At 39.1% G+C, this 27261-nt stretch overlaps 1 pseudogene; it reads left to right on the top strand.

Annotated features, from left to right (window-relative positions):
* The first annotated feature begins 17826 nt into the window (after nt 1-17826).
* Nucleotides 17827-24019, top strand: LOC132684141 (inosine-5'-monophosphate dehydrogenase 2-like; annotated as a pseudogene).
* Nucleotides 24020-27261: the final 3242 nt, after the last annotated feature.

The raw sequence follows: 27261 nt of genomic DNA, 5'->3' as shown, positions 1-27261 counted from the left end.
TATGGCTTTGAGCTGAAGGAAAAATACTCTGAGGGTTTGAATCTGTTGAGAGTCTCTTTCTTATTTTTTAGTGCTACTAATGACTGATTTATAGTTTTATATTTCTTTTATTATTTCAGTGGGACTTTCGGGAGGATGAGTGGTAGAAAACATGTATTTTGTCATTTTGTCTATAAGGTTCTTCATGTTTCCCAGCTCTCGGTTTGATAGCAACACCGATGTGGGCCTACAGGTCCTGCAATGCAGCAGGCATCTAGCTAAAGAAAATACAGTGCCAGTGTCTCTTCCTTGGACACTCCCAATGCCAACGATTTATTTTCTTGGAATTCCAGACTTTATGGTGACCTAAACTGCTGGTCAATTCTTTCTGCACATGAGAGAGCTGGAGGGCCTTCAAGAATGAAGCCAAACTCAATGGCAAACTAAAAGGGTCAGAGACATGACCACACACAAGAGAAACTGCCAGAGAGGTGGTTGGAGACCTAGAGTCTCAGTAACTAGGGAGCAGAGGTTTTAAGAAGGAAATGAACAATTTTGACGTCACCCTCTATGACATTAGGGTGCTGTGGTAGGGTACCCAATTCGATACAACAATACAAATATTAGCTCCCTCTTCCAAAAACAAGAGCATAATCCCACATTGCTGCAAATAGTAGAACACCGATTGCCTACCTGGCCTTTCATATATGCCAAGAGTAGTCAGGGTAGTTAATTAACCTACTAAAGTCCATGGGAGGATACTTCTCATGTTTCATCTGTTATTTTTTTTTCCTGTTCAAATTATCCAAGGACTGTTAACATCTGCTTTACTTACTACAATATCAACAAAAGTCTGTCAAATCCAATAGATCATGGAAAATGAGGAACAAGAAGAAACAAGACATTATCGGATTTGACTAGAAGGTGATTCTGGTGTCCTTCTAACGAGTAGTTTCTGCCATGATGGTCGTGGGTGGGTGAGCCAAGTGGGAAAGCAACAAGCAAACAGGGTAGATATGTTCAGAGTTTGCATTCCAAGACAAGGAATGTGTGTTTCTTATGTGGGGGAGAACTGTAGGTGATTGCAGGCAAATGGGCAGGGGCCACACAGAGAGAAGGTGCTAGAAAAGAATGAGTTGAGTCAAGGCCTGATCCTTGAGGAGGTGGGATGGGGTGTAATTCAGATTACCAGAAGGATTCGTTTTACAAAAGTGAAAGAGCTAATCTTCCTCTTCCCAGTGTCTGGGTGAGCTAAGAGGAGGGATGCAGAGATAGGTGAATCTAGGATGGGATAACGAAAAGGAAAGATGGAGCAAATTATGCCGGCTGGGTTTTGTCTTCTACGTGAAATAGGGCCACTAACTGTAAGTTTTCTCAGAAACTCAGAACTTCAAAAGTAACATTAAAAGCCTTCTATTGGAACATCCGCCTAATATTTAAAGGCTGAGGAAAAAGTATCTAGTGGCTTGGGCATCAGGACAGTCCAGAGCAGCTTTGGTGGGAGGGGGCCAATGAGAGAGCCAGATTCAAAGATGGTGGAGAGCAGTAGCCAGGGCCATTTGGACAATATTGTTATGCAGTAGGACCTGTCTGCTCAGTAATGGAATTGCAAGTAGCTTCCATTTGGTTTTGTTCCATGGGCCTTCTGTGGGTTGGGAACAGGAACAAGAAAACCTGATAGGGGAGGTGAGCCATGAACTGACACATCGGAAGAACGTCCAAGTGACTGAAAAGAAGACTCCCTCTGAGATCAGGAAATAAAAGAAAACATTGGAAGTAGGTGATAACATAAGATAACTGTTAATTGCTCGATTAATGAGTGAATAAGCTCTTGAATATTATAACTGAAGAAAAAGTGAAGGGACAAAGTGAAAAGAATTCCCCCACCTAACTCCAGTTCCCAGGACACTGACCATTTACTCTTCATGTCAAATCAAAAGCAGGCTAAGATCTTTCCCCATGTTGAATCACCTCCCTGTTGCATAGATTCAATGCACGTGTGGCTCTTTTTCCCAGAAGGGGGGTGTTTAGGTGGACATTTATTATGGTTGCCCGAAGCCTAGACAAATGAGTATTTATCAATTCTCAAAAATCTTTGGAACAGAGAGCCAAACCTTATCTTTGCTCACATTTTAATCATGACAAGGACTGATACTGGGATGACTAAAGGCTCATAGGCTGGAGATGCACCCCGGTAGCACTCTGGGAGCTGTGGCTTACTCCGCAAAGGCAAGGATAGTCATTTGAGCTGGTAGCCACGGTTGGTGGCCACAGCGACTGCCCCAGTTCCTTGGGTCCACTCTTCAACATATATTCTTAAGGGACATAACTCACTCATAACAGCATGTATGAACATAGTGTTCCCATCAAATTTTACGACAAAAATGAGTAATATGCAATTTTTATCAATATTTTCTATCGATAATCTCCTTAAACCCTTGAGTTTACATTGAAGACAAAATCTGTTTGCCTAAATGATAGGAAAATTAAAACATTTTCAACCATCCAAAGTTGACAACAGTTGACAGTATATTGAAACAATCAAACACCCCATTTTCTTTCATTACAAAATGTAATGTCATTTTGTTGTGATGATGCAAATGGTTTTAGCCTCTGATCAAAACTTTTTTATCAAGTATATGAAGACGATGACGTTCTAAATGCACACATTATTAAGGCAGTCACTTGGCAGCTAGCTTGGACTGCACTAAGCGCATTCCTCAAAACAAATTGACAGAAGAATCGACGACAGAGATCCAGGGAGCCCATCAGAATCCCTCATCCAGGCTTTTCTGCTCATCCCCACCACTTGCTCCAGACCGCCTGGTTTGGGAATGCCTCCTGCTCTCCCCGAACGCCTGAAAGAAGAACTCATTCAACCACACCACAGACCTCTTGTCCCTGGAGAGCAGCGTGCCTTGCTATTGGCGGGTCATCTCCTCGAGGGCGTCTGTACGTGACGGCAAAGCAGCAGGTGCCAGAAGGTCACTAACGCTCAGTGCTGCAGAACCGTGGGGTCTGCCATTAGACACTGGTCCACCACGCATCTCGGGGTGTGAGATAATCGGCCTGAAAAGCCATACCTGGCTGTCCCAAAGCTGCTGGAAACCCAATCTGAACACCTGGAACCCAATCTCAGCCGGCCTGTGAAGTTCTGCTGTAGAACACGGCACTGAATAATAAACCACCTCAGCTTTTTCCAAGTTCCATCTTTACCTTGATGTGCTAATCAGTGTGAAGGTTGTCTGTTTGAAATTTAGATAATACGATATGACAACTCAGCTGTGGGATTCAAAGATTAAATGAACGGCAGACGCATCAATTATTAATATTATTATTACTCTCAGCCTACCATTTCTAAGTGTTCTTTTCACCTCACAGAACACCCCTGGGAAACGAATTGCTATAATAATCCCTGGTTCAAGCATGGATGTAAAAGCCTCCGCAGACCTTGAGACATGCAGCAGGGTACTTTGGGAGAGTAGTTCTCCAGGGTTCAGTTGACATAGAAGAAGAAGGATATGCTTCAGTTTGTCATTACATCACTCCAAGAGACTTCGAACTGTGCTTTCTGAACACACAAAGAGTTTGTGAGTCGGAGCTGTGCTGTAGCTGATGTTTGTACTTGGTCTGAAGTCTTTGCTCATCGTATCCCTATCTAGTACACAAAGTGGCTTCTACTTCCAAATAATAATAATTTTTGTCTTTCTTTTTTTTTACCATCCTTGAAAACAAATGATAAGTTTAATAGTTCTTGATTTAACCATTTCAATGCTCTCTTGAGTTTATTTAGGTTAGTATGAAAGGGTCATAATTTTATCAATTACTGGTGTGGTGCAAGAACCTTCTAGTCTGGAAGATATCATTTCTTGAAAAATCATCGTAAAATCTCGCAAATCAAACTTTTCTTTCATTTCAATGAATGGCATTATCATTAGCTTGAAGTTTCAGCCAGAAACATGAAAGCCATTTTTTATTGCCATCCTTTTCACACTCCTCCCTCTGTGTCACTCTACATTTGATACTTATATATCAACTTTGAAAACATATGTCAAATTAACCTATTCCTTGGCATCCCTGTTGCTATCTTCCTCACTCAAGCCGCCACCATTTTTTACCTGTACTATTGTTTTTAAAGTTTACTTATTTATTCTGAGAAAGAGAGAGAGAGAGAGTTGGGGGGAGGGGCAGAAGAGAGGGAGAGAGAGAATCCCAAGCAGACTCCGCACTGTTAGCACAGAGCCCCACACGGGGCTTGAACTCACAAACTGTGAGATCATGACTTGAGCTAATACCAAGAGTCAGACACTCAACAGACTAAGCCACCCAGGCGCCCCTTTATCTATACTATTATAGAAACCACCTCGCTGGTCTCCCAATTTCCATTCTTGTTCCCTCTCCCACTCTATCTTCTACCTTGTGGCCAGAGTGCTCATCTATACCTCAGGTCTGCCATATATATGGTCAGTTGGTAAATGAAAAAGGTGACAGTGAAGTGCAGTGAGTAGCACTGGGTCCATTAGATATCACAGGCAACAAACAAATTGGACCCCTACTTCACATCACTTTAAAAATCCACATGTATTGAAGATCTTAATATAAAAAGTGAGACAACAAACTGTTAAAAGGAAACACAGAAGAATGTTTTTATGAACTTGGGGTGAGCAAAGGTCTCTTAAGACACAAAAAGTATTAACTATGAAGGAAAATTGATAATTGTTGCAATATTAAAATGATGAACTTCTATTTATCAAAAGACACCATGATGAATATAGAAGAACAATACACAGCATGAGGTAAGATACCTGCAATACATATATCCAAAAGAAGACTTGTTTCTGGAGTATATAAAAAGCCTCAACAAATCGGTAAGAAAATGTTAAGTACCTAAAAAAAAAAATCAAAAGATGTCAATAGCCGTATTACAAAAGATTTCTAAGCATCCAGTAAATATATGTTATGGTGAAACATTTCGTTGATCACTAAGAAAGTACAAGTTAAAATCGCGGTACAATATTGGGGTGCCTGGGTGGCTCAGTTGGTTCAGCATCCAACTTCTGCTCAGGTCATGATCTATGTTTCGTGAGTTCAAGCCCCGCGTAGGGCTCTGGGCTCACAGGTCAGAGCCCGGAGCCTGCTTCGGATTCTGTGTTTCCCTGTCTCTCTGCCCTACCCCTGCTCATATCTGTCTCTCTCTCTCTTCTCAAAAATAAACAAACATTTAAAAATTAAAAAATAAAATAAAATCACAGTACAATATCATAACATGCCCAACAGGATGGGTAAAATTACAAGACAGGTAAACAGCAGAGGCTGGTGAATATGCAGAACAATTGAAACTTTCACACATTGTTGGCAGAAGTGTATAGAACTGGTTCAACTTCTTTGCCAAGTGTTTGGAAGTAGCTACTCAAGCCAAATTTATGCATCTCTTAAGATCCAATAGTTAGACTTCAATGTATATGCTTCCCCCCATATACATACATATCACCAAAAGACATATAGAAAAATGTTCATAGCAGCACAATTCCTAATAACTCCAAAGTCCACCAATAATAGAATGGATAAGTAAGGTGTGGTATATTCATAGAATAGAACACTATACAGCAACGAAAATGAACAAACTCAGGCCACAAGTAGAAACATGAAAGCAAAAACACATCTGATTCTGGGGGAGGGAATGAAAAAGAGCTCTAAAAGGACCTTTGAAGCATGGTGGTTTTTTTGTGTGTGGGGGGTGGGGTGCCTGGGTGGCTCAGTTGGTTAAGTGTTGTCTTCGGCTCAGGTCGAAACCATCATCTCATGGTTTGTGAGTTCTGGCCCCACATCAGGCTCTGCATTGACAGTGAGGAACCTGCTTGAGATTCTTTCTCCCTCTCTCTCTGCCCTCCCCTGCTTTCTTTCAAAATAAATACATAAACTTTTAAAAAAAAAGCTAAATGTGTTTTTTCCTACTACCAAAATTCCCTTGGAGTATTAGAAAATTCTATTTTATGATTCAAATGAGGTGCTGTTTTTAAGTGAGAAATCAACAACTTCATTTACCTTTTTTTTTAATGTTTAATTTTTCTCTCTCTATTCTGGGTATATCATGTCCAAATGTGCCTCCTGCTCTTTCTGAACTTCACTAGCCCTTTATTGAAAAACCAAGAAAACTGATGGTGAAGTCACTGAATCCATTCAAGGATGCTTTACTGGAGGAAGGGGTAGAGGAACACCACCGGTCTCAAAAACAGCCAGGCAATAAAAAAAAAGGTGGCTGCAAAATGCTCACAGGAGAGTGACCAAGTATAATCCAATGTATCTTAAAATACCTATGCTCATTAGCTGAGTAATTGTGAGAAATATATTAAAATGGGAGAAATTTGAAACTCAGGAAAAAGGTTTATGCACATAGATGCTTATTGCCATACTACTTACAATGTTAAAAAATAGGACGATAAGGAACGGAATAAATAGTCTAATATTTTTTTAAAAAAGCATGTTTAAATACATGTATATACTATGATATGCATCAATGAAAATAATGTTTTCAAGGCATTTTCAATAGATGGAGAAATATCTGTGTTCAAGGACAAAGTGACAATACCTGATTATACGGCTGTATATTAATATAAACTCAACTATGTAAAAAAAATGGGAACAAAAGCTCAAAGCAGAAAATGTAGGAAAGGAAACATTTTAACATAATGATAGCTGTTACATCTGGTGCTGAGATTACCTCCTTAAAATCTGCATAATCTGTATTTTCCACATAATCTACAATGAGCACACACTGCTTTTCCATCAGAGAAAGTAAACGAGCTATAAAAATTGCACGTATATGTAAAAACCAAATGTTATTAATGAAAATGTGAAGAGATGCGTAAGACATGCTATGGTCCATATGAGAATGGACAGTTTTTCAAAATCACACAGGTGCAGCTGTTCTGTAAAAGGTACAAAAACCCACTGAAGATATAACTCATATTGCTCCCTCTTTCATTTTGGTTCCATAGGGAGGGACCAGGAAGGAATTTATCTGCAATCCATAGATTTCCCCAAAATCACTATGCAAAGAGTTATTGTTTAATTATGGTATTGTCTATGCTGGTTAGGCTAAGTCAACAATTAAGATTCAAACTGAAAATTACTCAATCCTGGATGACATTAACAATTTTAGAACTTCTTTCCAAAATTTAACTTGAGGTTTGATGGAACACCATAACCACCTCGTAAACTCTCTAAAAACTGTACTTAAAGGCCACTTTAAAAAAAAATTAATGTTTATTTTTGAGAGAGAGAGAGAGAGACAGAGCCCGAGCTGGGGAGGGACGAGAGAGAGACAAAGACACAGAATCCGAAGCAGGCTCCAGGCTCTGAGCTGTCAGCACAGAGCCTGACGAGGGGCTCGAACTCACGAGCCGTGAGATCATGACCTCAGTCGAAGATGGATGCTTAACCAACTGAGCCACCCAGGTGCCCCTTAAAGGCCACTTTGTAAAGAGTTACAGGTCCTTTAATGGTAGCAATGCTGGCTTTCTGCAACACTGCAGTCTGATTATTGATAATACTCGGTGACTGGCAGGACCAACACTTAGGTTAATGACAAATATGTCTAACTGTTCAATAGTTTCCTATCTTTTATAATCATGAAAACCAAAGTATAAACAAAGCTCAGGAGAGCAATGGTTTAACATTCTATTATTCACACAACATTTATATTCGAGCCCAAGTCTTGTGCGCCAAGGGGGAATAATCTTATTTTTATTTGGAGCTCACTTCCAAAAATGCTAAATAATTCCCAGGAAAAAATGTAAATGAAGAGATACCAAACCAATGGCATGATAAAGAAAGTGCTGAAATGGGTCTTTGGACCATGAAACTGAAGTGAAAAACAAAATTCTTTCTACTTTGATATCTTTTCCTAAAATTAACACATATCTTTTTTTAGTGTTTATTTATTTTGGAGAGAGAGGGACAGAGGGTGAGTGGGGGAGGGGTGGAGAGAGGGGGAGACACAGAATCCAAAGCAGGCTCCAGGCTCTGAGCTGTCAGCACGGAGCCCGATGAGGGGCTCGAACTCAGGAACAGCAAGATCATGGCCTAGGCCGGAGTCAGACGCTTAACCAACAGAGCCACCCAGGTACCCCAACATGTATCTTTTTAATAATGAAAAATTATTAACAAATGGCCCATATGTGCTGCTAGGGTTATCTTGGTTTCATTCCTGCCATGAAACCATCCATTTAAGAATCAGCTATCACGCTGCCAAAAAGGAAGAATAAGTTTCTTCATGGTTAAATCCTTGTCCCTTTCAGGAGCTTTTGATAGTGGAAGACTTCAGGTACCTTTCAGGGCTTCAAAACTTCTATCGGCAGAATTTCTATAAGTAGTAGTTGGAAAATACAGAAAAGGAATCATATTTACTGAGGACTCGCTAAATCTGGCACAACGTTTATATCTTATCAGTTTTCATCTTAACAACTCCATCTACTGGGTAGATCCTTGGCAATTTTACACAGGAGGAAATGGAAGTTCAGGAAACTCAAAGCACGTTAGTCAGGAGGACTCAGCCCTTGAGTGGCAGAGGTAGTTTTGGGCACAGATGCATTTTGCCTCAGGGTCCATGCACTTTCCTTTTCACAACATGAGATCCCTTCCACATTGGATGAGAAAAATGTCAGAGGTGTAGAGGCCTTCCTAATGTTCTCCATCATGGTCAGTAGCTTTCCTGTTTCCCACCAATTCAATAGTGTTCTCAGAAATTACCTTATTTTGTGTCTGGAACACAAAGAATGATTCTTTACTTTAACATGGAGTTCCCACAAATTCCTGAATTGGGGTGTGTGTGTGTGTGTGTGTGTGTGTGTGCATTTCCTGTTAACCTCACCACATTTTTTTTTTCTTTTTTGGTGTTCTCTTTATTGTTTGAATCGGGAAAGAGTCACAGAAAAGAAAACATGATACAGTCGCTTTCAATTTGCGAGCAAAATCCCATGAACATAACGTTATGGACTTGGCGACCAAGACTGACAATTAGGCGTTACTTATGGGTTTCCATCATCTTTTACCTAATATAATTTTTTTCAAGAGTTAACTAGGTATTTTCCTCTTACTAAGGTACTAGGGAAGGTTAAATTTGACAAGTGATGCACCAAAAATGTAAGAAAACGATGTGATTGCACAACGTGGAAACTCATATAATTTGACAGCGTTTTTTAAAGCTGATGATCTTCAACAGCTACATTTTTTGAAAGATAACAGTCAAGCAAGATCAAAGTATAAACTGTCTATCATACACACCGTCGTTATTTTACAAAAGGTGTCAGGGTGATGCTTAAAACCCGTCCCATTTTTGAAAAGCATGCAAGATTAATTTCTGATAAAATTTCCAAATTCGAAGTGCATGGTGAAGTTTGAGATCACGTGGCGGATGAATCCACAATCGGGGTCCTCTTTGTCTCGTTTTGTCTGCAATTAGAATACGAACTTAGGCGTCTTTCCCATCTGACGCGTACACTCAAGCCTGTGTTGGCGTGCATATGCTGTGACGCCCCAGCCACTTCCCAAGGTAACTTGGATTGTAAGTGTATGAAATGCAAAAGCAAAAGCTTTGACATTGCTCTCTGTCAAACATCACAGCGTTGGTATACACCATTGTGTGGCACGCATGCCATTTATCAAATAGCTTCAATTTAGCAAGCAGCGAAATGGAAAACTCACTTTCATGCCAAAGCGCTGTCATAACGGGGATTAGCTGGAAAAGGGGGAAGCCTCGGGGCTTCAGACGGAGGTTTCTGCGATAATATTCCACATGAACAATTCTGCTTGCCCCAGTATTCAGGAAAATCACTGAAGTCTATCAGAGAGCATTGTCATTTAAAGAAAGCGAGTGGAAGACCTCAGACTTAAAGTGCCTTTCATGCTTCTCCACATAATGACAATCAGGAGTCCACTAGCTCTTTCTGATTTATGCTTCTTCAGTTTACTGCCATCCATAAATATTTCTTCCCATCAACTCTGAACCAAGGCAAGAGCCCAAAACCTCGCTGAAGGATGATACATATCTACTGCACCATCAACCTCGTGCTCTTTGCCTCAAATATCCTTGTCATTCAGGCTACAGTTTACCTTTCTTTCCCCAATAACTCCAACTAAGAACACCAGTTATGAGCATTCAAAAAACAACAACAACAAATTAATGCATCACCGACTGTCTGTCTGAACTGGAAGAAATCTTAGGTATTACATTCCTCTCCCTTTCTTTTCAGGATGGGATACTGAGAACTGAAGTGGGTTTTCACTGTAAAAAAAAAAAATCCATTTGGGAATCCATCCTATTAGAAGTGAGGTAATGGGTTGGCTATCACAAATGAGTTCCTTACCTCAAGTCATGATCTCCTTTCCCCTGTAACATTATGATCACTTTTGCCTGGAGCTCAGTCAGTGTATGTTCTTCTTTATCCCCGTTTGCCAGAAGGGACTTTAGAAAAGGTTCTGCAGAATGACTTTATTGTGTTTAATCAAATTAAGACATGTAGATAATCATAGGCATTTATTTTATTTCAAAGGGAAAACTGACTTAGTTTCAGAGAGAGAAATATCTAGACGAAAACAATAGTAGGTTGCTCACCAATCACCCTGCCATCTTAAAAGGTAAAGTGGGCTTGGGTCTAAAGCAGAAGTCCTTTCACTGTGACAGTCTCTATTAACAGAATTCATCAAAAGAACAATAATTTTAAAAATTAAATATGAGAGTTCAGTAAGTTTAAATTGGATGGATGATATTGTTTTTCAAACTTGCCTATATAGCAAATCAGTAAGATCCTTCAAAAATCTATAGGCTTAGGGAATATTACCTAACTCGTGGGTTCAAGCCCTGCATCGGGCTCTGTGCTGACAGCTCAGAGCCTGGAGCCTGCTTCAGATTATTTGTCTCCCTCTCTCTCTCTGCTCTTCCCCTGCTCTCGCTCTCTCTCTCTCTCTCTCTCTCTCTCTCTGTCAAAAATAAACATTAACGGACGCCTGGGTGGCTCAGTCGGTTGAGCGTCTGACTTCAGCTCAGGTCATGATCTTGTGGTTTGTGGGTTCGAGCCCCGCATTGGGCTCTGTGCTGACAGCTCGGAGCCTGGAGCCTGCTTCGGATTCTGTGTCTCCCTCTCTCTCTGCACCTCCCCCACTCACACTCTGTCTCTCTCTCTCTCCTTCAAAAGTAAATAAACACTAAAAAAAGAAATAAACATTAAAAAAAGAAATATTACCTAATATGACCAGTACTCCTTACAAGAATATAATAGTACTTAGTTTTTCAATATAATTATATCTCCACAGAATTTTCAGTGAGAGACTGTTTACCTGAGAATTAGATGTGCCCCAGCTTGCCCCAAATCTAGTGTTGATGATACACAGTTATCACTGTGGGTGATTGTGGAAGAAAATATTTACCATTTGTGGCTAAAGTAAATGAAAATTCTAAAATAAAGCCACTAAGCATTCCTCTTGGAAATAAAACCTTCTTGTGGAAGAAAATGTTCCACAAGGGAAAACAAAAACACTAAGACAGCCACGGATCAGTGTGTTGGTAAGAGAAAATAATACAGAGATATGTTTTACTTTCATAACTTGTCAAGTTCACTCTCAAGTTAATACTTAATAGGGAACTGTGAATGTATTGAAGTGTAAGATCTTTTTTCCTTTATCTCTTTTTCAAAATCATGTGAATTACCTCCTGTATACCCACTGTAGGCCGGGTGTTAGAAAAACCAGCTAACAAAAAAGTACACCACAAAATTCATTAATTTAAAAGTGAGCATGAAACAACTTATTTATTTGTGGTCACATAGTTAAACTCTTTCATTTTTCCCTTATAAAGTGATGGCTAAAAGAATTGGCTTTATAACGTTCAGAATAAAAGAATTCAATATTTTTCCAACAATGTAGTTAGTAAGCGATTAATTTAAGAGTGAGTGATAATGTTGCTGGATGATTCATAAGAAGGAAAACCCACCTGGCCTATATATTTCCATGATGTCTTTAACTCTTCAACAGTACTTTCTTTCTCATCACTGTAATTGTTCTAATATTATAGCTTCTAAACCTGTAATGTACCTCAAGAAATCATCTCAACAAGCTCTTTGCCCTTCAGCAGAGAACTCAATTCAACAAATTGTTATTGAAAGCCTGCCACATAAGAGTCACTGTCCCAGGTCCTGGGGCAGATTCCAGAAATGTGGCTCTTGGTCTTAAGAAATTCACATTCTTCTCAAGAACTGAGTTCTTTGCCCAAGGTCCCTCAGCACAGGGATCTTTAGAAAACACATTATCTTCAATGTATTCCCTTGCAGAGTTGGCAAATTCTTGATAATGTGACAAAACAGACTATGTGGTGATAGGAGGATAATTTGTTCCTTGCTTTATATTATATTATACACCCACACATACACTAACATCACTTGAATTCAAAGGTAAGAAAAAGAGAGAAAGCTGAAAACATACAAATTAGGAGCTGAGATATAACCATAGATGGAGAAGACTAATCTAGTAAAGGAAAACACCAAACTCTCCTTGAGAGGAATAATTTTCCAAGAAAATATGGATGCCAAAGGAAAACTGGAATATATCCAACAAAATGGAAGAAATAAGAAAATTGGCCAAAAGCTGCATGTGCTCTCCTCCACTCCCCCAAAATGCAGTCAGGCTAATTCTTTCAAACTTTCAAGGAACATATTCCACTATAATGTGTTCTCAAAAAGCCATCATATTTTTATTACTTATGCATATATCTCCAATATCCAGCACAGTACCTGGCATATAAAAATCTATAATATAGGTATTTTGGGAGAAAATTGAAATGGCATTTGCCATTGAAAATACTTCACAGAATAAAGAAAAGAATGGATGCTACCATATTTATTTTACCAAGCTAGCATAACTCCAATTGAAAAACCTAAGAGGATTACCAAGCAAAAAAACAAAACAAAACAAAACAAAAACCCAACCTATATAGACCTATAATCTTACTTATAAATATAAAGTCTAAAATATTCAACCAAACAGTAGCAAATCAATCCCAGTGTATATAAAAAGAAAAATGCTCCATGACAAAGTAGAGTTTACACTTTGAATGCAAGGGCAATTCAGTCTTATTAATACAAATCACCTTACCACTTACTTGAAGACTCATATGACCATCTCAAGACATGTCTATATGTTTTTGATAAAAGTTATTGCCTATTTCTGACAAAAAGGTTTTTTTATAAAATCAGAAGAAATAAGATACTCCTAATATGATTTTTTTAGAAAAACATCATAAATCTAATGCCAGCATTAAGATTAGTGAAATAAATTCAGTTAAAAAGGCAGAGATTTCCTTTTTCACTATGATTTTCTAACACTGTAGAGGTGTCCCATTGTTCCATTAGAAGAAACAAAAGCTATAAATATCAAAACTAAGAAAATTATCGTAATTTGCATACAACTTGATTATCTGGCTGAAAAAACCAAGAGAATCAACTGGAATATGTATGTGAATTAAAAATAACTATTAGGGAGAGTGCTAACAACAGAAATATTAATATCAATCACTTTCATATATATTAATAATCAATATTTTAATAAATAATTAATGTATACCGTAATGAATAAAGTAATAACGATCAACAAAATAATTCAATTCAAATTAGCAGCAATCATGCAAAATATATTAGGATTGAGTATAATAAGAATTGTGAAGAATATGTGAAAAAAATCCAACATTTGACGAAAGAATATAAAGACTTGAATAATGAAAATACCAACTTGCTAAAAATAAAAAGGAAAGTATTTAAAACAAATGTGGCAGACATGTTAATCGATTTTCTACATACAAAAATTTTTACATAGCAAAATTAATATGGACTAATGAAACAAACAAGTAATTTACAAAGGGACAGCTTCAAGTGGTGAACAGAATTATGGAACTATTGTGGGGCACCTGGGTGGCTCAGTCCATTAAGCATCCGACTCTTGGTTTTGGCTCAGGTCATGATCTCACAGTTGGTGGGTGTGAGACCCGCAGCAGGCTCCATGCTGACAGCACAGAACCTGCTTGGGATTCTCTCTCTCTCCCTCTCTCTATCCCCATGTCCTGCTCACGCTCTCTGTCTCTCTCTCAAAATAAATAAACTTAAAAAAATTCTTTAAAAAAAGAATTATGGAACTATGTTAAATTTTGTTTTTAAAATTTAAATTTAACTATGTTAAATTTTGTAGTTAAGTAAACATTAATAAAAATAGGTATTATTTAAGGCCAATAAAATTGTGATTAAAAAGAATGCTGCAGGGGCACCTAAGTGGCTCAGTTGGTTAAGCATAGGATTCTTGATTTTGGATCAGGTCATGATCTCATCGTTTGTGGGTTCGAGGCCATATGGGGCTCTGCACTGACAGCACACAGCCTACTTGGGATTCTTTCTCTTCCTCTGCCTCTCTGCCCCTCCCTCCTCTCTCTCTCAAAAATAAATAAACTTAGAAAAAAAAAAGAATGCTGCAGCCTGCTATTTGGGAGTTTGGGAATTGCACTCATATGCTGCTAGAGATGTATCTTGACACAGCATTTGGGAAGGCATTTTGTTAATCTATATCAAAATTGAAGATATGAATCACTTTTAACTTATAAATTAAACTCTGGGAATTTATCCTAAGGAAAATAATTTAACATGTGCACAAGATATGTACATAAAGATGCTTACTGCATCATTGTTTTTAAAAGAGAAAGCATGAATATAAACACCCACCAATAGGGGAATGGTTAAATCAACTAGGGCATTTATGTACAATAAAATTCCCTGCTGCCATTAAACATGATGCATGTTTATAATTATTGATGCATGAAGATGTCTATGAATACAGTTAAATAATCCAAAATAAGCAAACAAAAAACAGAAACACAAGTTGCAAAAGCTTTGTAAAGAAATGATTTTCATACACCTAGAACTCTCCCATGCGTAAATAGGTTCTGGAAACATATAATGAGAAAAGTCCATCAGAGTATGGGTCTTTATCCTCTCGTGTGCATTTTCCCGTGTTTTCTGAATTTTCTGCAGTGATATGGGTTTTTTTTTTAGTTTATTTATTTTTTTTTTAGGTTCACAGCTAAATTGAGGGGAAGGTATAGGGATTTCCCATATACCTCTCACCCCAACACATGCATAGCCTCCCCCATTTTCCATATATACTTTTCAATATGGAAAAAATAAAGGTTCAAAGAGAAAAGTATTATATAGGGTTAAGGGAGCTCTGAGAAGTAAGCTTGCCTTATATACTAAATTGCTTCCTGTATGAGCCGCGACCTTTCCTTCGTGTGTGTGTGTGTGTGTGTGTGTGTGTGTGTGTGTATAAAATTGAATTTGAAAATGAATCAGACGAGTAAGAAGTGCTCTTTCCTCTCTAGAGCACTTATGCCCTGCCTAAGTAACTATAGACAGACCACCCCATGGAAGCCACTGTTGAGAACGGCCTCTTGAAATACAATGCATGTTCTCTCACTTAAAAAGCCAGCCTTTAGGGGTGCCTGGGTGGCTCAGTCAGCTGAGTGGCTGACTTCAGCTCAGGTCATGATCTCACAGTCCGTGAGTTCGAGCCCTGTGTCAGGTTCTGTGCTGACAGCTCAGAGCCTGGAGCCTGCTTTGGAGACTCAGAGCCTGGAGCCTGTGTCTCCCTCTCTCTGCTCCTCCCCTGCTGTGTTTTATCTCTCTGTGCCTCTCAAAAACAAATAAATGTTAAAAAAAATTTTTTTAAAGCCAGCCTTTTGTATAAGAACATAAATCAGTACGATCATTTTTTAATATCTGGCAATGGCCACTAAAGCTAAATAAACCTATATCCTTTGACCCAGTAGCTTCACTCCTGGGTCTATTCCCAAGAGAAACAGATGCTTATGTTCATTGAAAGAACTATACAAGAATGCTCATGGAAGTTTCATTACTAAGAGTTAACTAGGAATGACCCAATGTCCATCAAAAGAAAATTATGGTATACTTCTACAGTGGGATACCACACTGGCAAGGAAAAAAGATAGGCTGGTGTTAAATGCACCAATGTAGATGAATCATAAAGACATAATTTTGAGTGAAGGAACCCAGTCACGAAAACATCACTACTATTTGATTGCATTTACCTCAGTTCAGAAAAAGAAAAAAGTCATCAACTGTAATAGAAATCAGAACAATAGGCAGCATAGGGTGGAGTTATTCCCTTAGAAGAGGACAAAGGACGTCCTGGAGGCCTAGAAATATCTCAACCTGGGTGGAGTTCAGATGGGCGTGCACAGATGTTTACCGAGCTACGCATTTAAATTTGTGAATTGAATTTATGTACGAGTTAGACTTCAACTAAAAAAATTTTTTTTTAATTTAACTAAAAACAAAACCCAATCTTTCCAGAAAGAAGAAGAAGAAGGAAAAAAAAAAACAAAAAAAAAAACAGGTCAGCACACTGAGCAGAGGCCATTTCAGGGTAAGTATTACAAAGTCAGCACATTTTCAAGAGTAGGTAAGATTATTGTATCATCTGAATACACCTAATTATTATAACCGGCCAGCAGTCATTTATAGAAATTGTTCATAAATATTTAAACATACTGCCTGGAAACATTTCTAAAGAGCTTTTAATACTTTTCAGTTAAGGTACATTGGTGTGATTTTCCAAGATCATGCTCTTGACATTGAAGTAATTGAAAAACCCAGTGCATTCTAACTAATCCCAGTAACAAAGAAATCTATTGTTTTCTTGCCCATTGTTTTATTGTATATTCATTTATTTTAGGCCCGTTGTATTCATTCTGCTTAATTGAGTCTCCAAATAGGGAATTCCTACCTGACCCTTCCCAATCTGCCCACCATTCTAATGTTGCCAAACTCCCTCCACCTGAGGGCTCTGAGTCAGGCTTCTGTTGGCAAAGCTGCTTGATGGTTTATCTGTAAGAGAGGGAGGATGGAGGAGAATTTGCCAAGGGCAAACTATAAAAATGTCACGAGCAGTCCTCACAATTTTAAGATCCCTTTTTAAAATTATTTCATTCTGTCCTTTCTATACTGAAATATTTTGATTTCCAGAAAGCATTCTGAGTACCAAAAAGCAAGCATTGTACTACAAAGCTGCAAAAGTGCATAGCATAGTTACAAATTTATGCATCTTGCTTTCAGGCATACAGTTTACTTATTCTCTAACACTGGCCCAAGCTTCCTTATAAGCCCTATTCCCCAGAGAAATGGGAACAACTCAGACCTGCCAATTAATGAAGTCACAGATTTTTACGATTCAACAGTTTCCTTGCAGTATAAACATTCGGTCCTTCTAAGTTGGACACTTAATCAGGTCTCTGAACATTCTAAATGGTCTTTTTTGGAAAGACTGTCTTTTCAGACAAGATGGCTATATACTTTTGTCTTTCCTCACCATTCCATTGCCTTTTTCCAAGATGGTCTTTGTGTATTTGGGGAGTGACATGGGAGAGGTGTCCCCAGTGGGAATTTACAGTTGGCGAGTGGAGCAGCTCTCGCATTGTAGTGTGTCTTCTTCCTCAGGTGTCTTTCTGAGGAGATGCCCTTTGTCTGGTAGCTTGTGTGATGTCCGACCTATTGCTATTTGCACCTAAAGTAGGTGGGTTGATCTCTCTCAGCTGGGTCTAGGTTCTGTTCTAATTGGTGTCACAAAGGTCTCTGAACACCTGCGCATTCTCCATCCAGCCCTTGGCCTACGTGTTCTACACTACAGGTCCCTTGACTCTCAGCTGGGTAGGCCCTAAGGCAGAGACACTTGACTTCAGCTTCACTGTCTGCCTTGGGGGACCTGTGGAAATTCCTGACCCTCCAATCAGGCCATAGGATGGTGGTCCTCAAGAAATTTCTGGAGGACTTGTCAGAACACAGGCTTCTGGGCCCCACCCTCAGAGTTCCTGACGCAGCAGGTCTAGAGTGAGGTCCAAGAATTTGCATCTCTAACACGTTCCCAGGTGATGCTGCTGCTCCTGTCATCCTTTGAGAAGCATTAGCCACAGGAGAGCTAAGCCAAGCTCAGGAAAGCTTCAGTTTCACTGCTTTTAACTTCATCTTGATGTGGCTTGATGACCACTTATGAGACTGTTATCTTCCGGAATCCCTAATGTGAATTTTAAAAAACAGCTCCCTGTTTCGGATGTTTCCTTCATCTAACACCCTGGTGTCTCTTTGGGCTGCTTATATTTCCCACTCCCTATCTTACTTCCCTACAGCCTTTCATTCTTTAACAAACCTTTCAAACCAGAATAACTGGATTTGGCTTTCTGATTTCCTATTTGCCGTATTCTCTTACCGTAGGCAACAAGCCAATGGCACAGCTGCCATAGATGGCTGGGTACTTTCTTTACACTTGATGGAAAATCTGGTTTTATAAATGGTCAAGGTATTTAGAAAATTCTGGTTTTCTGTCCAATTCCTCTATAGCAGCCGGCAGTGGGATGTCGCAGGTTAGCTGGAGGGATGGCTATGACCATGGAATTCCAAAGTACAGATGTCATTAATATTTTGATAAATTATCCTTGTTACAGATAATGTTCATTGAGGACCTTGTTCTAATGCTTTCTTTGAGGGACTAGTGCCCAAGGGCTCAAATTACAGAGCATGTCATCTATTATAAAGTAGAAAGCAAATATACCCCTAGTTCTAAAACAGTATTTATATTACTCAATTAGACATTATAGAACCAAAAATCTCTATATGCTGTAATCATTTTCAAATATTCATTTTCCTGCCAATAGCCACATTTTGCCAGGTTGTGGAGACAAAGCAAGTTGGCAAGATGACGAGAAACCTGTAATTTGCAGCACAGAAAATCTTTCTGCTGCCAATTTCATGGGCAGGTGCCTGGGACTTGATAAGATGTGAGAGAAAAATTTGTTGCTATGATTCTGAACTTTATAGAAAGCTACTTCCTGCTATTTTAATGTTCATGACCTCAAATCCATGCTGCTGAATTTTTTTAGGTAGTTAAGCTATCTTGGTGGGCCTAGCACCATAATACACTCTCTAAATCTGGGGAACAAACATGATATTTAAACAGGTGTAAGGTCTAGAAAACAAACCAGACTCCAGAGTAGCAAACTGCCTAAACTCTTTTGAGTATTCCTTATGCATGGGGCTCACTAGCAACTGATTTACTTGATGTCTTGGCATTGAATTTTGTTGAATTTCTTGAATTATCTTTTTTTTTTAAGGCTTATTTATTTTGAGAGAAAGTGCGGGCAGGGGAGGGGCAGGCAGAGAGGGAGACACAGAATCCGAAGCAGACACAGAAATCGAAGCAGAATCGAAGCTGTGCTGACAGCTCAGAGCCCGACGCGGGGCTTAAGCTCATAGACCGTGAGATCATGACCTGAGCTGAAGTCGGACACTTAACCAATTCAGCCACCCAGGTGCCCCTCTTGAACTATCTTTAAAAACAATCAATGTTTAAACCATACCAAAGGTATGATGGTTGGGGTATTTGCCGAGTATATCAGCCAGAAATGGAGTACAATCATTGACCCCTTACTGATAGAAGAAAATTCTTTCTAAGCCCTTGTTTACTTTTGGGTTTGGTCATATAACATTTAATTTCTATTAGTATGGGAACAAAGGAAATTTTTACAGTAAGAAAGAGGCAAAGGCAGCATTGTTGTGCATTGTTTATTGGTCCCCCGTTAAGGGTCTGACCGTGAACACCATCTCTGTTCAGTGAAATGTACCTCCTTCATAGACCTCATAAAGAACGGGCATCTGATTTTCCTAAAGTAGATCCTGGTACTCCCATTTTATCTAGTCTGTTTTTTTTTTATTTTTTTTTAACGTTTATTTATTTCTGAGACAGAGAGAGAGACAGAGCATGATCAGGAGGAGGGGCAGAGAGAGAGGGAGACACAGAATCTGAAACAGGCTCCAGGCTCTGAGCTGTCTGCACAGAGCCTGACGCGGGGCTTGAACTCAACGGACCGCAAGATCATGACCTGAGCCGAAGTCGGACGCTTAACTGACTGAGCCACCCAGGTGCCCCGTCTAGTCCGTTTTTATTGCAAGTTTCTATAGTTCCTTTCTCATTAGGGAGGGTCTTTACTGTGAGGACAGTTATTGAGAAGTGAAGAAAGCTATTTTCAGGGGAATCTACTTTGAGTAATATTTGTTTTTTAATCAGCCTAATATGATGGAAATATACAGGACCAAAAAATGAGGAAAACTGAGTGCAACTTCCATTTCAGGCACTAATATTGTGCATCTTAGAACAGGTGACCTTTCCTGTCTGAATTCCTTTTTAAAATAGAAAGCTCTACCAGAAGATGTCTATTCTTCCTTCTCCTACTGTTTTAACACTATGAAGATTTGTGTTAGGATGCTGTAGGAATTCTTGGCATGCTCACACTCCCTCTAAGCTGCCCACTACCATGCCAATTTGCTTCAGCCCAGCAAAGAACCTAGCAAGATGCTCACAGCTTGTGCTCATGTTGTGTGTGTGTGTGTGTGTGTGTGTGTGTGTGTGTGTGTATGTAAGGGATGGATTTACTGAAGCTACTTTTTTTTTTTAATGTTTATTTATTCTTGAGAGAGAGACAGAGGACAAGCAGAGGAGGTGCAGAGAGAGAGAGGAGACACAGAATCTGAAGCAGGTTCCAGGCTCTGAGCTGTCAGCACAGAGCCCAATGTGGGGCTTGAACCCACGAACCACGAGATCATGACCTGCGTCGAAGTCGGATGCCCAACCAACTGAGCCACCCAAGCGTCCCTACCGAAGCTACTTCTAAGACTTATGCAGGGTCTGCCTCCTAGGGTGCTCTCTAGAAGCACACCTTTTGGGGTACGCCATGAAAGAGACTAGCTACGGAAATGGAAGTATTTGGCCCAGGGGGTCTTATGGTAGAATGACTAGACTCCTTCTCTTGTAGCCACGATTTTTATTGTCAAACAAATGTGTTATCTAGAGATCAGGGCAACTTACATTACTCTTTAAAAGCTCTTGTCGGTCTGTTTCCTGCATTTTTGGCTTGGTAGGGGATGGTTTCAGCCCCTTCAGGAAGCTCCTTTCCCCTACCACTAACTTCATGATCTACTGCAGTTTTTAGAATTTATGTTGGATCATGAACAGTGCATCTCCAAGATGCATATCAAAGCCTGCAGGAAGTCTGAAAGCCAATCAAGACAATGGCCTGGAGACATTTTCCAAGATTGTGATTGTGCTTGGGGTCCTTAGCACTCCAAACCCTGAGAAACACAGAGATTTCATTCTACAAATTTGCAGGAGTCCATTAGTGGTCACCCAGCCATGATATATTCACTTGTCATCTATCACTGAGTCAAGTCCCTAAAATAGGACCCTTATGAAGCTTTAGTTATGTTTATAATTACCCTATCCTCATTGAATCTAATTTGAATACCTCCACATAAAATGCCAGGAAAGGAGTTATATGTACAAAGCAGCTTTTAATTAAGAGGGGAAGCACCTATGTGTACTTTCCTGCTTGGTGCTCTTTTAGTTTCCTTAATGTAGAACATGGCACATCAGCATTTAAATGGCTTCTGATTAATAAGCACTTGTTTCAAGGCTACAGAGACTGAAATAAGATAAACACATATTAACAGAGTGGGAACAATAATAAAAGGAAATAAGTGTCGCTGGTTTAAAATGTATATTGTAAGTGATTCTAAAAGTATGAAAATGCAGTTATTAAACCAGCATGGAGGACCATGGGCCTATTTTATTGAAGTAATTAAATACTCTCTTCAAGTTTATGGCTCCTTGGATCATTTTAGGCAAATGAAAATTGGAGGCGAAATGTTAACCGGTGCCTAATGGATGACAGCCAACTTGACTTCTTGATGTCAATGGACACAGTAGCTGGGTTTCTTGAGGCCCATTTGCTACAGAAAAGCATGGCCTGTTGAATTTGGGGTTGAAGTTGGAAAAGAGTTCAAAGAAATGGCATTGTAGCCAGTGGTTTCTTTCAGTTGCCACATAATTACAGGATTGACAATAAGAACAGAACTAATAATATTGGAGCCTTAGGAGCACTTAGTACATGATAGGCACTATTCCAGGCAGTTAATAGGTGTTAACTCATTTGAACTTGACCATAACAACACGTGTAAGAAGCATTCTGTCATCATACTGACCATTACATCACCCCCTTAGGACCCTCCAAATCAGAGGCGCTTTCTCATCCCTTGACACTCCGTGAACATGGATTTTCTCTCTTCTTACAGTGCCTCATGGTAGGCATCTTCATTTCCGTTTACTCCTCTCTGGCCCTTTCACTACTAGAATACAAGCTGACTGAGATCAGAGACTCTATCTCACTAACCACTGTATCTCATACTGTCTACGTCACTGATTTCTCCTTCACATATTTGTAGAACTGAGAATTTGCATAAATTAAGAAACACCGCCCTGCAGCCAGGTCCTCAGACACACATGGCTTTGTGCACACTGGCCGTGGCCCACTACCTGATTAGCAGGGCACATCTTACGTCCCAGACAGTAGGCTCACGGAACAGCAGCTGTTCAACTGTGGGGATGGCCTCACCCACAAGGACTTTCTCCTTCTTGCTGGGTACACTGACTTCACTGCAGACCAGGTAGGCAGGACTTCTGCTCTGATCAAAAACCTCATTCTGGGAGCACCTGGATGGCTGGCTCTGTCAGTAGAGTGTACAACTCTTGATCTTGGGGTTGTGAGTTTGAGCCCCACATTGGGTGTAAAGTTTACTTAAAAATCAGAGGCTAGCACGGCCATAACAATAGGCCTTACAGGTGGTATTGGCTTCATCCACCACAATTGTAAACCTGATTTCCAAGTCAACAAACTTCAGAAAGTGAAGAAAGATGAGCAGGGATTCATCATGGACCCTGTGACCTCAGCCCTGAGGATAGAATGTGGGATGTGTTTGAAGCCAAAGCCCAGCATGGCTTCTCTGGTATCCCAACCACCAACACATGGGCTGGATGGGGAGTTGCTTGGTGGGCAGTGATCTTCTCAAGGAGGAAGAACATGACTGGCTTTGGGAAGAGATCATGATGAAGAAGGAACACTTGGTGGTAGCTCCTGCAGGCATCACACTGAAGGAAGCAAATAAAATTCTGCAGCACAGCAAGAAGAGAAAGTTACCTATTGTAAATGAAGATGGTGAACTAGTAGCTATCATTGCTCAGACAGACCTGAAGAAGAACTGGGGTCACCTACTGGCCTCCAAAGATGCCAAAAAGTAGCTGCTATGTGGAGCAGCCATTGGCACTCACGAAGATGACAAGTATAAGCTGAGCTTGCTAAACCAGGATGCTGTGGACTTAGTGGATTTGGACTCTTCTCAGGAAAACTCCATCTTCCAGATCAACATGATCAAGTACATGAAAGGAAATACGCCAGTCTCCAAGTTATTGGAGGCAATGTGGTCATGGCTATGCAGGCCAAGAACCTCACTGATGCTGGCATAGATGTCCTGTGGATGGGCATGGGCAGTGGCTCCATATGCATCACACGGGAAGTTCTGGAATGTGGGTGGTCCCAAGCAAAGACGATGTACAAGGTGTCAGAATATGCATGGTGTATTGGTGTTCCTGTCATTGCTGATAGAAGAATCTAAAATGTGGGCCATATTGCCAAAGCCTTGGCCCTTGGGGCTTCCACAGTCATGATGGGCTCTCTCCTGGCTGCCACCACTGAGGCCCCTGATAAGTACTTCTTCTCCGATGGATTCCGGCTAAAGAAATATTGTGGTATGGGTTCTCTTGATGCCATGGATGAGCATCTCAGCAGCCATAAGTGATATTTCAATGAAGCTGACAAAATCAAGGTGCCCAAGGGGTGTCTGAGGCTGTTCAGGACAAAGGGTCCACCACAAAATTTCTCCCTTACTTTATCATTGGCATCCAGCACTCCTGAGAGGATACTGGTGCCAACAGTTTGACCCAAGTCTGAGCCAAGATGTATCCTGGGCAACTCAAGTTTGAGAACAGAATGTCCTCAGCTTAGGGAGAAGGTGGTGTCCATAGCCTCCACTTGTATAAGAGACTCTTCTGAAAAAGGACATAGCATATCCTCTTGGTTTTTCAATACAAGTTTGCAAAAAAAAAAAGAAATACTATGTAGCTTTCTTTTTCTCTCAAAGAATATTTCAGGATATGTTTAAATATTCATAGCTTTGATTTAAAAGTTAGAAAATATAGGGGCGCCTGGGTGGCTCAGTCGGTTAAGCGTCTGACTTCAGCTCAGGTCACGATCTCGCGGTCCGTGAGTTCGAGCCCCGTGTCGGGCTCTGGGCTGATGGCTCGGAGCCTGGAGCCTGTTTCAGATTCTGTGTCTCCCTCTCTCTCTGACCCTCCCCCATTCATGCTCTGTCTCTCTCTGTCTCAAAAATAAAAATAAACTTAAAAAAAAATAAATAAATAAAAGTTAGAAAATATAGTTACAAGGAAGTATACAAATTTTCAAAACTGTTGTTATGTATATAAGGGCATATAGATTAGAATATATACAAAATTGAAAGTTATCACCTCTGGACAGGAAGATGATGGATAATCTTTATTGCCTTTCTATTTTCTAAAACAAAGTTGTTATAAGACTATAGTAAATGTTGGTTTAAAATATTAACTTATTTTAATATAATTATGGTTTTGTCAAATAACTTTTGCTGAATTTTAATGGCATGGAGAATAAACAGAAAAAACAAACAAACAAACAAACACCTGACATCCAGTAAGTGTTTCATAGAAATTTCTAAGGGAGGATTTTATCTGTCTATTGAAAAAATCCTAGTTTTACTGATTAAAAGCTGAGTAAGGTATTATCGGGCCTTTTCTTATTTCTGTCTTCCACACAGGCTTAATTTATTATTTGTTTCCAAGAGTAAGATGTGGAAACCCTAGAACTCTCCGGCAGTCTGCATATAGAATCTTGCTTCAATATATCAGATGAGGGGCAAACAAGAAAAGAAGCTTTTTGGACAGCTATTCTTTCCTGAGACCCTCTAAAATTTTGGCAGGATTGGGATTACTCTAAATAACCTTTCTTTGAACAACTTGGAGTAGTCAGGATCCTTTAAAACCATACTTGTCAAGCTTCTTATTGATCAAAGCCTTTCTTCCCCTTCAAAGCTACGTGCCTGCTATGAAGAAAATACTTCCAACAGACTTCAGGTAAGTCTACATGGAAGACTTACCTGATGTAAAGAAGATGTAAAACTTCTGTTTTACAAACAATGGATGCTCATTATAGAAAAAATTGAACACACAGAAGAAAAACTGAATATAGATATAACTCATATTTCTGTTATTTTGAAATAGCCACTGTTAATATTTGGTATATACCCTTTTAGATTTTTCCCCATTTTGTAGATAGATACAAAGAGAGACGTATTTGTGGAAAAACATGATCATATTTTATATTCATATCTGTTTTCTATTTCTTGAAATAGCAAAAACATCTGTGTATGCTATTAATGTAATCCCACATTTAAATCTTTAAAGTCTTTTAAATAATAATATTCTTTATTTTAAAAATCTCTAAAATAATAATATTCTATTATTTGATAGTATCACAACTAAACAATCCTCATGTTTGGAGATTGAAGAGATTTGTAACTATTTGTTATTATAAATATTATTGTAAAGAATATCTTTTTCACTAAATTCCTAATCAGTTCCTTAGGTTACATTTTTGTGAATGTAATTTCTTCCTCAAAAGGTACATACATTTTAAAGCTTTTATGATTTATTGACAGATTACCCATTGATGCCACTTATGAGAGCACCATTTCTCCAAATCTTTTGCAATACTTAGTATTACTACCTTTAACTTTTAAATATCATGGCATTGAAATAACTATTTTGAATTTCTTTAATTATTAGTAAAATTAATTTTTTCATATATTTATTATTCAACTGTATTTATTCTTTTGTGAACTGTCTTATTGCACACTTAAGTGTGGTAAAATTTTTCATATTTACTCTTGAGGTAATTATATATTTAGGCTATTAATCCCTTTCTTTGCCATTTCTGAAAATAAGACTTTCTCCAGTTTTCATTTGTGTTGAATTTTATTCATGTTTTTAAATACATCTTTTTTTTAATTCTTAAAACACCCAAACTAACTCAAAAGAGGTATCAACATAAAATTATTCTTAGAAGTGTTAGGCTGGATCATACCAAAGTCTAACTTGACCCTTTTCCCCCAAGCTGGACAAAATCTAACTCCACTCTGAAGGAGTTATATTTGGTCCTTTCCTTAGCAACTTCAAACAAACAAACAAACAAAACAAACAAACAAAAACTTTAGTAAACAATTTTGACCCTGTATCTCAGGGTCTGTTATCAATAAGATAAGATAGTTACCCCAAAATGTTTTTGTCTCATATTTCTTCAAAGAATACTCACAGTTTTAAGGGAAACAATCAGCAAAACTAAAAGGCAACTGACAGAATGGGAGAAGATATATGCAAGTGACATATCAGATAAAGGTTTAGTATCCAAAATCTATAAAGAACTTATCAAACTCAACACCTAAAAAACAAATAATCCAGTGAAGAAATGGGCAAAAGACATGAGTAGACACTTCTCCAAGGAAGACATCCAGACGGCCAACCGACACATGAAAAAATGCTCAACATCACTCTATCATCAGGGAAATACAAATCAAAACCACAATGAGATACCACCCTACACCTGTCAGAATGGTTAACATTAACAACTCAGGCAACAACAGATGTTGGCGAGGATGTGGAGAAAGAAGATCTCTTTTGCACTGCTGGTGGGAATGCAAACTGGTGCAGCCACTCTGGAAAACAGTATGGAGATTCCTCAAAAAATTAAAAATAGAACTATCCTACGACCCAGCAACTGCACTACTACGTATTTATCCAGGGATACAGGTGTGCTGTTTTGAAGGGACACATGCACCCCAATGTTTCTAGCAGCACTATCAACAATAGCTAAAGTATGGAAAGAGCCCAAATGTCCATCGATGGATGAATGGATAAAGAAGATGTGGTATATATATACAATGGAATATTACTCATCAATCAAAAAGAATGAAATCTTGCCATTTGCAACTACGTGGATGGAACTAGAGGGTATTATGCTAAGTAAAATCGGTCAGTCAGAGAAAGGCAAATATCATATAGCTTCACTCATATGAGGACTTTAAGATGCAAAACAGATGAACATATGGGAAGTGAAGCAAAAATCACTTAAAACAGGGAGGGGAACAAAACATAAGAGACTCTTCAATATGGAGAACAAACAGAGGGTTACTGGAGGGGGTGTGG

Source organism: Panthera onca, chromosome C2, assembly GCF_046562875.1.
Source record: "Panthera onca isolate mPanOnc1 chromosome C2, mPanOnc1 haplotype 2, whole genome shotgun sequence".
NCBI lineage: Eukaryota > Metazoa > Chordata > Mammalia > Carnivora > Felidae > Panthera > Panthera onca.
The sequence above is the reverse complement of the archived record's forward strand: the minus strand, read 5'-3'. Positions and strand labels throughout refer to the sequence as shown.